Here is a 14,022-nt window from a genome sequence, read left to right on the forward strand (position 1 = left end):
ACCAACGATAAAGGAAAAAGTGGGATGAGGTCCTACAAACCGAATTTAGGGAGCTAGGAGATAGATTAAAAATTAGGGCCTCAAAGGTAATAATCTCAGGATTGCTACTTGTGCCATGTGCCAGTCAGAGTAGGAATAGCAGCAGAGTTAGAATGAATATATGGCTTGAACAGTGGTGCAGGAGGGAGGGTTCTAGATTCCTGGGACATTGGAACTGGTTCGGGGGGAGGTGGGACCAATACAAACTGGATGGTCCACACCTGGGCCGGACTGGGATCAATGTCCTAGGGGAAGTGTTTGCTAGTGCTGTTGGGGAGGGTTTAAACTAATATGGCAGGGGGATGGGGATCCATGCATAAAGACAGAGGGAAGCAAAACAGAGACCAGAGCAAAAGTTATAAAAGAGAAAATTAAGAGTGGAGTACAGAAACGTCAAATGCAAAGGACACAAAGGTTATTTGATTCTAAAAGGACAATGAGTCTAAGAGCACTTTATCTGAATGCCGGTAGTATTCGAAACAGGGTCAGTGAACTTGTGGCACAATTCACTACAAAGGTGTATGATTTAGTGGCCATTACAGAAAAGTGGTTGCAGGATGGAGGCGAGTGGGAATGAAATATCCAAGGGTGTCAGGTAATACGGAAGGATAGGTAATGGAGGTGGGGTAGCTCTCTTAATCAGAATGAGATCAGAGCGATAGTGAGAGGTGATATAAGATCTAGGCAGCAGAATGTTGAGTCCATCTGGGTAGAGATTAGGAATAGTAAAGGAAAAAAAAAACCCACTGGTGGGAGATGTCTCTAGGCCACTGAATAATAACTTTACAACTGCACAGGCAATAAACTAAGAAATATCTGATGCATGTAAGAATGGAACGGCAGTTGTCATGGGGCACTTTAACTTCCATGTAGATTGGGTGAATCAAGTAAATCGAGCCCGTCTTGAGGAGGACTTCACAGAATGCATCCATGATAGTTTTCTTGAACAGCATGTTAGTGAACCTGTAAGGGAAAATGCTATCTTAGATCTAGTCCTGTGCAATGAGACAGGTAAAATTAACGATCTTGTAGTTAGGGATCCTCTTGGAAAAAGTGATCATAGTATGATCGAATTTTTCATACAAATAGAGGGTGCAATAGTCCAGTCTAAAACCAGTGTATTATGCCTAAACAAGGGAGACTATAATGGAGTGAGGGAGGAGTTAGACTGGGAATATAGAAACATAGAAAAACTACAGCACAATTCAGGCCCTTCAACCCACAAAGCTGTGTCGAACACGTCCCTACCCTAGAAGTTACCAGGCTTACCCATAGCCCTCTATTTTATTCAGCTCCATGTACCTATCTAACAGTCTCTTGAAAGACCCTATCGTATCCGCCTCCACCACCGTTTCCGGCAGCCCATTCCACACACTCACCACTCTCTGAGTAAAAAACTTACCCCTGACATCTCCTCTATATCTACTCCCCAGCATCTTAAACCTATGTCCTCTTGTGGCCACCATTTCAGCCCTGGGGAAAAGCCTCTGACTATCTACCCAATCAATACCTCTCATCATCTTATATACTTCTATCAGGTCCCCCTTCATCCTCCGTCTCTCCAAGGCTATATGGTGGGACAGTTGAGGAACAGTGGAAGACTTTCAAAGAGATTTTTTTACAGTGCTCAGCAAAAGTATTCCAGTTAAAAGCAAGGACAGTAAGGGTGAGGAGATCCAACCTTGGATAACTAAGGAAATAAAAGAAAGAATCAAGCTGAAAGCTCATCCATACAAAGTCACCAAGAGTAGTGGGAAACTGGAAGATTGGGAAGTAACAAAGTAACCACTAAGCAAGCAATAAGGAAAGGGAAGATAGATTATGAAAGTAAACTAGCACAAAATATAAAAACAGATAGTAAATTTTTTTATAATTATATAAAATGAAAAAGGGTGGCTAAAGTGAACATAGGTCCCTTGGAAGATGAGAAGGGGGAATTAATATTGGGTAATGTGGAAATGGCCGAGGCCTTGAACGACTATTTTGTGTCGGTCTTCACGGTGGAGGACGCATCTAACATGTCAAAGAGAGATGTTATGGATACGATGGGAGGTGAGGACCTCAATACAATCATTGTCACTAAAGAGGTAGTGATGAGCAAACTCGTGGGCCTAAAGGTGGACAAGTCCCCTGGTCCTGATGGGATGCATCCCAGGGTACTGAAAGAAATGGAGGAAGTTATAGTAGATGCATTTGTGATAATTGTTGGGCTTCATTATAACAGTGCAAGCCACAGACAGATAGGTCAGAGTGGCAGTGGGATGGAGAATTAAAGCAGCAAATAAATCCCTGGGACCTGATGACCTGCAACCCTGCAGGTATTCACATAATACAACAATGTCTGGTCGTTACTGTCAATCTCTGTTAATTAGTTTGCCACAGACTCAGAACTAGCATGAAGAAAACTCTAGGGGTGGAAAGATTTGCAACCCATCGTCACAAAGTCACCTGTTCCTCCCAGCTCATAATTACCATTTCAAGTCTCACGTCACTCACATTCTGTTCCCCAAATGAGAGATTTAAAAAGAATTCTGTCTGATTTGCATTTCTGAGTGTTAAAACAGCTTTGGGCCCTGAAAATTAATGTCACCTGATACCCACAGGGTTGTGGGTGGCAAGGCTGACACTATATACTGCCAAAAGCAAGATATTTACTTTTAAATAAACTTTTGCAACAAGTTGTTGCCTGGTGACATGAAACCCCACAGCCTCATTGAACTGTCTATAAGGGCCTTTAGGGCTGGTGCCAATTCCATAAATCATGCCACTATCAGACAATATTCACTACCATTCTGAAACACAGTGATGTGAATAGCTCATAATTACATCATAAATCATGTGCCAGTCTACATTGGTGGATGGGTCAGTGGCATTAAATTCCTGGGTGTTAATATATTGGATGATCTCTTCTTGGTCCAGCACATAGATGCAATCACAGGGAAGGAGCACCAGTGTATTTACTTTCTTGGAAGGTGGGGGTGGGGGGAGGACGGTTTGGTATATCACCAAACACTCTAACAGATTTCTACAGATGTACTGTTGAAAGTATTCCACATCATGGTCTGGTATGGCAATTCAAATGCACAGGAATGCAAGAAGCTGCAGAGAGTAGTGGACTCAGCCCAATACATCACGGGCACATCCCTCCCCACCATCAGAAATATTGACATGAGGCGCTGCCTCAAGAAGGCAGCATTTATCATCAAAGATCCCCACCACCCGGGCCATGCCATCTTCTCGCAGCTACCATTGGGCAGGAGGTACAGAAGCCTGAAGTCCCACACCACCAGGTTCAAGAACAGCTACTTCTCTTCAACCATTCGGTTCTTGAACCAACCTGCACAACCCTAATTATGACCTCAGTACAACAACACTATGACCACTTTGCACCACTATGTACTCTGTTTTCTTTTGTTCTAATTGTGTTCTTTCTTGTATAGGTTTGTAAAACTTATACATAATTTACGTTTTTCTTGTGAATATTGTGTCTCTGATGCTATGTGCCTGTGATGCTGCTGCAACTAAGTTTTTCACTGAACGTATGCATATATGTACATGTGCATCTGACAATAAACTCGACTTTGACTTTGAATTTCAGGATTGAACAGGGAGCACTGTAAGAGTGGGCCGTATCATCTTTTATAGGGAGATGCAACAGAGAAGCAGACCCTTTGGCCTACTGAGCCCACACCAACCATCAAGTAACCATTTATACGCTATTCCTTCCCTAACCTATTTTATTCTCTCCACATTCCTATCAGCTCCCTCCAGGTTCTATCACTCACCAACGCGCTGGGGGGAATTTATTGTGGCCAATTGGACTACAAACCTGTACACCTTTGGGACGTGAAAGGAAACTGGAGCACCCAGAACTCATAGGGGAATGTGCAAACTCCACACAGACAGCACCAGAAGTCAGGATTGAACCCTGATTGTTTCGAGGCAGCAGTTTTACAAGCTGTGTCACTGTGCTGCCCATGAAAGACTAACAGCAGGGTGACACAAATTGCTCAATAATTTGTAGAGAATTTTAAGTTAGATTGTAGTGAGGTAAATGTTTATCCATGTTAGTTTTCCCTGAACGCGTTACATGGTGACATATGGGCGTTACCCACCACATCCTGTATACAATTCCCACTGACTTCATTGGAACTGAACTTCAGAAGAGGAATACAGTGCAAGTGTTATATCTCACACTGAGCAGAAGCAACCAAGGTAAAATTTCTACTCTATTCCACAAATTGCTCAACTCCCATAACAAACTAATAATGGTAAGTACGGTTTGTGCACCATTATAATCACGTGACTTCCCAACAATTTCTGGGCCAATGTGTCCATCAGTCAAACCGCACAATGTTGTTTTGTGAGGTAATGAGATACATCTGGAACAAGCTGCCTGTGCAGCAGCATTGAGTGAAGCTCTGCAGTGTCGGTTGTGCATCAGAAAGTATGGAGTAGTTCTCTGGACCGAACACTTCCTCATCAAACTGCTCATCACAGATGGAGATGAAGCAAAGAATGGCTTATAGTCCATAATCCAGTATTTCCAATTCCTTGTGGTGACTCTGATGGTAAGAAAGGTTTTTGATTCTTCATCATCCAAGTTTTATTTACTGGTTCCAATGTAGACCCATACCAGTTCAATCACTGTAGCCAAAATGTGTTGTGTAACGCAAGTGCAGGACAGACTTTAGCGCAATTGCAACTTAGCATTAATAGGTTCATTGACTCAAGAAAGAATTTGTATTTAGCAAATTTTTTAAACCAACTGGATGACTCAAAGTGCTTTAGACAATAAATATTTTTGCAGTTGTTATGTAAGAAAACAAAAGCTATTTATTCAAGTTGAACATTGAGAGACATCATTGCCTTTAATTGTGACTTGAGATTTTTTACAAACCTCTTAACACATAATTGGGATCTCAATTTTAGTCTCACTCAAAAGGCAGAACATCCAGCTGTGAAGTGAAGTGTCTGTGCAGAATAAATGCTCAGATTGAGGATGGAAGGAGTGCAACTACTCATTCCACTCCATGGAGTCTCGAACATGGGGAGTTGTCTGGTAGACAAATGGTGTCCTCCACGCATCAAAAAATAGTGTCAGTATCTTTCTCAGTATCTCTCTCAACCACTTTATAAGATACTGGAAAATAGTAATTAAAAAAATAGTAACTAACAAGCATAGTTCACTTATGAAACAGCTACCCAGTTTCTTTCTCCCAAACAGACTACCTTTGCAACTTTCTACATCAAGCTACCCAGCCAGCAGTTAGTCAGATACAATCCTGAAAGAGGTGAGAGCCTTAAAACAACAATTATTGCTCATAACCGATTTGACACATACCTTTTATGTAGTGGTATGATTTATCAATCGAGAATCATTAGGCATTAGAGATTAGGTGTAGATAACCAAATAAATTCATTGAAGCCATTTGGCAGAAGATGAATGGTGAGATGTTTTTCTTTCCCACACAGATATTTGGCTGTAATTCCCAGGTGTAACCTTTCCAATCTAGGCACGAGGGAATAGCTGTCAGAGAAGGAGAGCCCACTTTTCTTTAACTTACTGTGCCTTAACAATGTGTTATGGATTGTGGGTTATGGAAGCCATTGGCTAACTCAAGAATCCCGGTGCTCTGCTTGTTATGCAGTAAGTTAATGGACAATATGACTGCAAACAAAACATGTTCTTAATAGTAATGGGTGGGGGTGGCTAAAGGTGGGATACTACTTGTGTAAAACAATCAGCAGAGATCTGTAAATCAGGCAGCAACATCTGGTGACATGCAAGTCTCTTAATCCCTTGAGTTTGCTGGTCAATTTACACATATTAAAAGTTAGTGTCATAAACAGGTTGGTATTGGTATTGGTTTATTATTGTCACTTGTACCGAGGTACAGTGAAAAATTTGTCTTGCATACTGATTGTACAGGTCAATTCATTACACAGTGCAGTTACATTGAGTTAGTGCAGAGTGCATTGAGGTAGTACAGAGTAAAAACAATAACAGCACAGAGTAAAGATCACAGCTAGAGGAAGTGCAGTGCAGGTAGACAATAAGGTGAAAGGTCACAACAAGGTAGATTGTGAAGTCAAGAGTCCATTTCATCGTATAAGGGAACCTTTCAATAGTCTTATCACAGTGGGGTAGAAGCTGTCCTTGAGCCTGGTGGTACGTGCCCTCAGGTTCCTGTATCTTCTGCCTGATGGGAGAGGAGGGAAAAGAGAATGACCCGGGTGGGTGGGGTCTTTGATTATGCCGGCTGCTTTGCCAAGGCAACGAGAGGTAATGGCAGAGTCCAAGGAGGGGAGGCTGGTTTCCGTGATGCGTTGGGCTGTGTCCACAAATGTCTGCAGTTTCTTGCGGTCCTGGACAGAGCAGTTGCTGTACCAAGCCATGATGCATCCAGATAGGATGCTTTCTGTGGTGCATCGATAAAAGTTGGTGAGTGTCAAAGGGGACATACCGAATTTCTTTAGCCTCCTGAAGAAGTAGAGGTGCTGGTGAGCTTTCTTGGCTGTGGCATCTATGTGATTTGACCAGGACAGGCTATTAGTGATCTTCACTCCCAGGAAGAAGCTCTCAACCCTTTCGACCTCAGCACCATTGATGTAGATAGGTGCATGTACACCGCCCCCTTTCCTGAAGACAATGACCAGCTCTTTTGTTTTGTTGACATTGAGGGAAAAGTTCTTGTCATGACACCATGTCACTAAGCTTTCTATCTCCTTCTTGTACTCTGACTCATCATTGTTTGAGATACGGCCTACTACGGTGATATTATCTGCAAACTTGTAGATGGAGTTAGAGCAGAATCTAGCCACACAATCATGAGTATATAGGGAGTAGAGTAGAAGATTGAGGATGCAGCCTTGTGGGGCACCAGTGTTGAGAATAATTGTGCTTGAGGTATAGCTGCCTATCCTCACTGATTGTGGTCTGTTGGTCAGAAAGTCAAGGATCCAGTTGCAGAGGGAGGTGTTGAGTCCCAGGTCTCAGAGTTTGGTGACGAGTTTGCTTGGAATTATAGTATTGAAGGCAGAGCTGTAGTCAATAAACAATAGTCTAACGTAGGTGTCTTTACTGTCCAGATGCTTCAGAGCTGAGTGTACGGCCAGGGAGATGGCGTCCGTTGTAGACCTGTTTCGGCTACCCTTCCAGCGATTGTTTCACTTGCAGCCAGCAACACACACAAAATGCTGGAGGAACTCAGCAGGTCAGGCAGCATCTATGGAAGGAAATGAACAGTCAATGTTTCGAGTCAAGACCGTCATCAGGATTAGAAAGAAAGAGGGCAGAAACCAGAAATAAATGGTTGGGGGGGGGGGGGGGAGGGCGAGGAGCATAAGCACCGCAAAACCCTTTTATTCTGGCTTCTGCCCTCTTTCTTTCTAATCCTGATGATGGGTCCCGACCCGAAACATCGACTGCTCATTTCCTTCCATAGATGCTGCCTGACCTGCTGAGTTCCTCCAGCATTTTGCGTGTGTTGCTCTGGATTTCCAGCATCTGCAGTCTCTTTTGTGTCTCACTTGCAGCCAGAAATGGCCCAGAGAACAATTGGGCTCTTTCAAAAGGGGTGTATGGCAAGTTTCTGAAAGGAGTTTATTTACAGTTGCAGGCCCATCCGGGTAATGAATGGGTTCTGTTTTTACAGACGTCCATAAGTCAATTTTGTCCATAAATCGGAAAATACACATATGCACAACATCAATATGGTAACCAAACCTCCACAGTATTGTAATGAATGGCATCAAAAATACATAAGACCATTAAGAAAGGACAATGTCTAAAACTGGAGAGAGAGAGGAAATGAGTTCTGCCATTTGTAGGAACAAATGTATGTATTTTTGAATGTAATAATCTTATGTGAGCTTGTTCATACACAGGGGTGTCCATAAGTTGGGTGTTCTTAACCCAGAGATAGCCTGTACTGGGTAAATTACCCAGCAGTGGCTGGGTTGACTCACAGACAACTATGTTTTTTGCGAATCACGTTTGTCACAGGGAGTCAGACAGGAACCAGACCAGATGTTTTAAAGCTCTGGTTGTTTGTCTGTTTCTTCATTTGTTGGCACTGGGAAGCAGCCACCAAAAGTAGATTTAATGAAAGGTTTGAATTTAAAACAGAGACACTGGCTTATTTGGTCTGACACAATAGCAGTACAGTATAATGGTACATTGATGCAGCATCAGAATTAGTGACATTTTGTGTCATACACATGACATAAATGTTATCAGGAATATCTAACTGCAGTCAAAGGCTACATGCTACTTGCTAAATGTGCCTGTAATCTAATTGTGGGAAATATACTGACATCTTTCAAAACTAAACAACGTCAGGACATTGCAGTGGCACAGCAGATAGAGCTGCTTCCTCACACAGCTCCAGGGTTCAATCCTGATCTCTGGTGCAGTCAGTGTGGTTTGTACTTTCTCCCTGTGACTGTTTGAGTTTCCTCTGATTGCTTCAGTTTCCTCCCACATCCCAAAGACAGACTGGTAGGAAGGCCAATCGGCCACTGTAAGGTTAGGAGAAATCCAGGGGAATGGATGGCTGTGTATGAGAGAATAGGTTATAAGTGAGGGAATGGGATTGCTCTGAGTGTGCAGCAACTTGACAACCCAAATCCCTTCTCTCTGTTGCAAGAAAATATGAGGAATAAAGACCTTACTCTCTGTCTCACCTGTACTATTCCAAAACTTATTCAGGTAACACAGATTTCAAATAGATTTTAACAACTTTGCTAGTTAGATCAATAATAATAGCAGACACATGCCCAACAATGGATAGGCTAATGTTCAATAAATAGCAATAACCAAGTCCCATTCACTCATGGTTAGCTAGACATACAGTCACTCCAGTTGTTCCGAGTTCATTGTAAGTCTGCCGGGTCTGATGAACCAGACTGGTATCCTCCTTCATCTGGCCACAGTACAGAGTTAAGCATGTGTTCCCCTCAATAGTGTCCAGGCAGCAAAACCAGGACCCTTGCAGAGAAGGTAGGGAAAGGGGGAGGGAGATTGGCGAAACAAAGAGAAGCTTAACTACTACACAAGGTTACCTGGTCTCACCCTATCGTAGAAATTCCTTTTGTTCTGCCACCCATCCAAAAGATAAGACTGTAAGTGAAAGGAGCAGAATTAGGCCTTTTGGCCCATCTGTCCCCAATCACCCTGCCCCTACCCCCAGCTCCTGTATTTCCCCTGCTACTTAAAACTAACTTGTTTTCTCACTTTCCCAGTTCTGATCCTGGACCTGAAGTGTTATCTCTTCCTCTTTCCACAGAAGTTGCCTGAGCTGCTGAGTGGTTTAAGCATTTTCTGTTTTTATTTCAGATTTCCAGCATCTGTAGCTTTTTATTACTTTCACTCAATGGCAAAGCTTGTTGGACAGCATTTTGAAAACCCATCGTTTCCACCATCTGGAAAGACAAGTAGGATTATCAGCATGAAGGAGTCCCTCTAACTCACAAGTCCCTCTAACTCATCTGCACAGGGTCAAAATCCTAGAACTCCTCACCTAATGTCATTGGGTAGGAACACTTTCACTGCTCAACTTCCAGTTTACCACCACCATCTCAAGAGCAATTAATGAGGGACAATAAATATTGGCCTTGCTAATGACAATCATGTGCTAAGAATCAACAAGGCAGAAATGCAGCTAAAAATTTGTTGTCCAACTTTTCTTTAAATTCAAAGAGTTTCTGCCTTCCTGCATCATAACGTTGTTGTTAGCTGGTTCTACGCTGTCTGGAAGTTCACACTGACTTAACAATTGATGTCAGTGACACCTCAGCTATAGATAGAGTCAAAGGGTCAGAGTCACACAGCACACAAAAAGGACCTTCAGCCCAACTTGTCAATGTGCTCCTGCACAATAAAATGCTCTCTTATTCTCAAATTGTTTTGAACTCATTACCTACTTAATTCGCCATAACCTCTTGAACAAATAGAGGGAAAAAACAGGACCAATACCTCCTTCAATCTCAAATGTTAAATACATGGAATATAAGGAGAAAGAAAATATATTTGCTTTAATAACACATTAAGTCATTGCTACAAGAACACAGGAGACCAAGTTATACTCTGAATTCTTTTAAAACCAAAACATCTGGACCAAGTCACATCAGCACTCAATCTCATTATATTCCAGAACTATTCACATCTGCTTCGGCTAAACATCTGCCTCACCAGATTGTGTGTAGAGCCTTGCTACTTTGCTCTGCCGTTTCCTGGCAGTTAAAGGGTGAAGTATTCCCCAGCATTGAGGCCCTCATTACTCTCAATCGGCCACAATGAGCTGGCCCTGTCGTTTGCATGCCTGGCCACTGACTGCCAAAACAGCCACTCTTTGCCAAGATCTGTCATAGGGGGAGGTTACCAGGTAGACAGCGGCAAAGATTTAAGCAACAGAGGTGCCAAAAACTAGAGGATATAGGTTTATGGTAAGGCAGAAGAGGTTTAGAGCAGATATGAGGCAGAACTTTTTCATCCAGAGGATGGTTGGAATCTGGAATGCTCTGCATGGGTGTTGGAAGTGAGTACACTCACAATCTTAAGAAATATCTAGATGATCATTTAAATCGCAAAGGCACAGAAGGTTAAGGACCAAGTGCCGGTAAGGGAGATTAGTGTGGATGGTAATCAAAGGCCTGCATGAACATGGTGGGATGAAGAGCCTGTTTCTGTGCTGTATGACTCTAAAACCCTATGACTTCATGTACTCAAAACTTCAGTGCAACATCCTCACTGACTCCTGGGGGTCTCTGACCCTCGACTGCTCAAAGAGGAGAAGGAGAATTTGGGAATCCCTGTGTAAGTGATGGAAGGAGCACACACCACCTCACAAACTACCCATCCCTCCTGCCCCATCTGTGGAGGAGTTTGCAGTTTCCATATTGGCCTCATTGGTCACCTCAGAACCCACAAAACTGGAGTGGAAGAAAAATAAGAATGGAAAACTCTTGAAACACTCAGCAGGTAATAGAACACAGAAACAGGCCCTTCGGCCCACCTAGCCCATGTTGACCTGATCTTCTGCCTAGTCCCATCGACCTGCACCCGGGCCATATCTTTCCAAACCCCTCCCATCCATATACCTATCCAAACTTCTCTTAAGTGTTACAATTGAACCCTCATTTACCACTTCCGCTGGCAGCTCGTTCCACACTGGAACCACCCTCAGAAAGAATGAAGAAGTTCCCCCTCAGATTCCCCTTATATATTTCACCTTTCACCCTCTAGTTCTAGTCTCACCCAACCTGAGGGGGAAAAGCCTGATTGCATTCACCCTATTTATATCCCTCATAATTTATCCCTCTATAAGATCTCGCCTCATTCTCCTGCACTCCAGGGCATAAAGTCCTAACCTATTCAACTTTTCCCTATAACTCAGGTCCTCAAGTCCCGGCGACATCCTTGTAAATTTTCTCTGCACTCTTTTAAGCTTATTGATATCTTTCCTGCAGATAGATGACCAGAATTGCACGCAATACTCCAAATTCAGCCTCACCAATGTCTTGTACAATTTCAATATAACATCCCAACTCCTGTACTCAATGCCCTGATTTGTGAAGGCCAAAGTGCCAAAAGCTCTCTTTGTGAACCTATCTACCTGTGACGCCACTTTCAAGGAACCATGGATCTGTATTCCCAGGTCCCTCTGTTCTACTGCACGCTTCAAAGCCCTACCATTCACAGTGTAAGTCTTACCCTAGTTTGTCCTCCCAAAGTGCATCACCTCACACTTGTCTGCATTAAATTCCATCTGCCATTTTTCAGCCCATGGGCAGGCACAGTAGTGTAGTGGTTAGTGTAACGCTTTACAGCGCCAGCAACCTGGGTTCAATTCCGGCTGCTGTCTGTAAGGAATTTGTACGTTCTCCCCGTGTCTGCATGGGTTTCCTCCGGGTGCTCCAGTTTCCTCCCACATTCCAATGACATATGGGTTAGGAAGCTGTGGGCATGCTATGTTGGCGCCGGAAGCGTGGCCACACTTACGGGCTGCCTGCAGAACACTCTACGCAAAAAGATGTATTTCACTGTGTGTTTCGATGTACATGTGACTAGTAAAGATATCTCATCTCATCTCATCAACTTGCGCAGGCAGAAGATGAGATGTTGTTGTTCTTCAAACTAGCACTGGGCCTCGTTATAAGAGTGGAGGCTGCCACAGACAGAAAGGTCAGGGTGGAAGTGGGATGGAGAGGGACAAACAGGTCGGACAGGGTCACTCGTGCAGACTGAACGTAGGTGCTCTGCAAAGCAATCGCCCAATCTGCCTTTGGCTTCTCTGCAGTCTAGAGGAGAAACATAGATCTGGACTCACTACTGTTTTTATCTCTTTCTCAGTTTTGAGAAGAGTCTTTGACCTGAAGCATTCATTCTGTTTTTCTTTACTCACCCAGCTGAGTGTTTCCAGCATTTGCTGTTTTTATTTTAGATTTCCAGCTTCAGTAATTTTTATGACTTTCATTTACTGGAAAGGAAGCAAGCCATCCTCAATCCCAGAGAACTGCTCAAGAATAAGAAGAAGGACTAGTAAAGGTGAACTGAGTGTATTAAAAATCGAGAGATTCACCTTTTGGAAACTTGGAATACAGGTCCTCCCAAGGTTACGAGCACCCAACTTGTAGACAACCATGCATACGGACAAGCATTTGGGAGACCAGAGGGACGGATTTGTTTACTACTGCGAGGCTGCAGAGTGGCAATGGGGCATTTCCGTTCTCTCTCTCTCTCTTCTCACCACCCCCCTTCGCTGAACCACAATAATCGGGGGCTGTGTTGAGCCGAGCAGAGCTGGGGCACTGAGCAGCCTCACTCGCTGAGTCAGTGAGGCTGGCTGGCAACCTCTTCCCGTGGTTGCTTGCTCTACCATCACAGCTGTTTCTGTGACCCTCCCCCACACACTGTTTTTGTTCATTTCTAAGTTATAAACTGTTTGGATTATGAACATTTCTCAGGAAGAGAACCCTGTCATAACCAGGAGACTGTCTGTAATAAGCATCAAGGCAGCCATATATTGCGGCAAATCAGCAATGGGAAAACTCTACGGAAACCTCTGCTTCATCTTAGTGCAATCTTCCTCAAGAGTCACACATCAGCTAATGGTCCATATGTTCAAACAATAAGATTATAGTCATACAGCAGAAAGAACAATAAAGACTTGCTTGTAGATGGCACAGAGGCTGCTCCATAAAACCATGCTGAACAAGAAATATTGTCACGGAAGTATAATTACGATAACACAGGGGATTAAGTTGGACCGTTTGAATTTATTGTTGCTGAACTTGCTCATAACACAGAGATAAGTCAAAAAGTAACATAGAAAATTTAGAAACGCTCAGCAGGTCAGGCAGAATCTGTGGGAAGAGAAACAGAGTTAATATTTCAGGTCAATGACTCTTAATCAGTGTGGTGACAAGTAGAGATTTGGGCAGGACTGGTCAGAGAAAAAGGTTCTGAGGGAGGATATCAAGGGGTTTAGGAAAGGAATCCGACAGCCTACCCTAAAGGACTGGAGGGATGGCTACCAATCCTGAATGAAGGGAGTGTCGAATGTACAAGAAATCAGGTCGGAGAATGCAGGGGCTTACAGATCCAGAGGAGGTGGCAGAGAAACAGAGCAGAGTCATGGAGGGATCTGAACACAAGGATCAGACAAGAGAGGCAATTCTACATTATAACAGAGGATGATATCTTAACTAAGAAGATGGAAAGGATTCTAAATTCAGCGAGTGGCAGGAGTGGAATTTCTTAGGGAAGCAACCTTATGGGGTTGATAGGGAATTAGTGCTTAAGTAAACAATGGAAGGCCAGGTGCCGTCAGTATTGAGTTGCACTTAAAAAGTTGATCGTATTTGGTACAGGCAGGCACGGTAGTGTAGCAGTTAGTGTAACGCTATTACAGCGCCAGCGACCCGGCTTCAATTCTGGCCACTGTCTGTAAAGAGTTTGGACGTTCTCCCCTGCGTCTG

At 43.4% G+C, this 14,022-nt stretch overlaps 1 protein-coding gene across 1 annotated transcript in view; it reads left to right on the plus strand.

Moving 5' to 3' along the window:
- Positions 1–4,499: 4,499 nt before the first annotated feature.
- The window catches only part of LOC127571659 (carboxypeptidase B-like), a 111,012-nt gene continuing 101,489 nt past the window's right edge, over positions 4,500–14,022 (plus strand). The window contains exon 1 of the mRNA XM_052018241.1: positions 4,500–4,610. The gene's annotated coding sequence lies outside the window, so the exon portion shown is untranslated. The remainder of the gene's footprint in view (positions 4,611–14,022) is intronic.

Source organism: Pristis pectinata, chromosome 6, assembly GCF_009764475.1.
Source record: "Pristis pectinata isolate sPriPec2 chromosome 6, sPriPec2.1.pri, whole genome shotgun sequence".
In the NCBI taxonomy this organism is placed as follows: Eukaryota; Metazoa; Chordata; class Chondrichthyes; order Rhinopristiformes; family Pristidae; genus Pristis; species Pristis pectinata.